We start from the raw sequence: 1,924 nt of genomic DNA, 5'->3' as shown, positions 1-1,924 counted from the left end.
ACCAAAGTTTTTACAATGGAAACAATGTCCAAGAAAGATAGTTTTGTACCTGTTGTAGTAGCCACGGTTTGAATCAACTTCCTTCCTTGGAATTACTCCCGCTTCATTCTTTGGATTTGAGATGGGCCTTTGATGGAATACTGGTTTGTATTTGTTGTAATATCCATGATTCGAATCCACATTCTTCTTTGGAGTGATTCTCTCTTCATTCTTTGGATCTACGATGCACCTTTGATGAGATACTCTTTCTTATTTTGGGTTGCTGGAAAGTGCATCGGCATAGCTTTTCGCACTATTCTTAGTGCTTGATGATTCTCCTTTAAAACCTATTCCAGATTTGTCATGTTGAGGTTTTTGACTTTTTAGGATAGTCTCAAGTATTTGAGAGCTTTTCCAACCCTTTTTAACTTGCTCCAATTCCTTCCTCAGAGATACTATTTCGGCTTCACGTTCTTCGCAAGTTTCTTCTTTTTATTTTAGATTTGTTTCCAACAGATCTTCCCTTCTCTTTGTTTCCTCATTTTCTACCTTGAGAGAAATGATTTTATTCCGTAATTTCTCATTTTCCTCAATGGCACTTATTAACAGCTCATCTACATTTCCTTCTAGCCCTGAGTCATCATCATTTGTGAATGCCATGAATAATGTTTCTTGGCTTTCAGCATGGTCACTTTCTTCATCTGATTTCTTTTTGATGACTACAAATTCATCTTCATCAAACTCATCTTGCTTAGAGAAGAGGTTCTTCTTATTGATCCCTTTATTTTTGTATACCATTATTTTAGAATTTTCTTCATCATCACTATCATGCTTATGAGGACATTTTGCAGCATAATGACCTATTTTTCCACATTTGAAGCAGATAAGAGGGTACTTACCTTTTAGCTTAGATCCTTTCTTCAGCTTTCATACAAATTGTGCCAATTCGGATTCCACATCGGAGTCATCACTATAGTCATTCCTTTCTTTCCCCTTCTTTGATTTGATGCCTTGAATGCTGCATCTTTGGAGCTTGGGTCACCTTTTCTCATCTCATAGGCAGTGAGGATTCCATGGAGTTCATCCATCTTGAGAGTATCTAGATCCTTTATTTCTTCTATGGCGCTTATTTTGGAGTCAAATCTGTACACAAGAGATCTTAAGACCTTTTGAGCAATGGTACTTTCTTCAATATTTTCGTCCAATCCTTTAAGAGAGTTGACCACTTTAGCTACTCGGAGAAAGTCTGATGCAATATCTTCTTCATCTTCCATTTTAAGACTTTCAAATTGCCTTCTATGAGTTTGAAGCTTTGTCTTCTTGACTTTTGAGTCCCCATCATATAAGCCAATTAGCTTATCCCACATTTCTTTGGCAGAGTTACAATTCATGACTTTTGTAAACTCGGAATCAGTGATTCCACTAGTGATGGAGTTCAAGGCTTTTGCATTTGCAATGTAGGCTTTCCTCTCGTCTTGATCTGTTGGAAGAGTGTGAGGAATTGGGTACTCATTTAGAATGAAATGCCAGACTTCAGGTCCAAGGGACATTAAGTAGTAGGCCATTCTCTTTTTCCAGAAACCAAAATTGGTGCCGTCGAACATAGGAGGTTTTCTTGACGCTTTGTGATTTCTCGTCATGACTATGAATCCTTCTTCAAGCTGTTAGGCTAATATGAAGAAGCCTGCTCTGATACCAATTGTTGGAAATACTGAAGGGGGGGGGGGTGAATCAGTATTTATTTTTTTAATTATTCTTTTTTATCACCAAAACATTTATATATGGAACACATAAATAGATAGCTGGAATAAATGCTTTTATTAACACAAACAATGCAATGAAATAGATACAATATATAAATGGTTGCAATCAGTTTCCAAGCACCAACTTGGACTTTTGTGAGGCTCCAACCTCCAGAGCACCAACTCTATTTTTCCAAGGCAAC

Source organism: Pinus tabuliformis, chromosome 9 (genome assembly GCF_031772625.1).
Source record: "Pinus tabuliformis cultivar Carrire ecotype Pingquan chromosome 9, CPIR1, whole genome shotgun sequence".
In the NCBI taxonomy this organism is placed as follows: domain Eukaryota; kingdom Viridiplantae; phylum Streptophyta; class Pinopsida; order Pinales; family Pinaceae; genus Pinus; species Pinus tabuliformis.
This window is presented reverse-complemented; position numbering follows the sequence as displayed.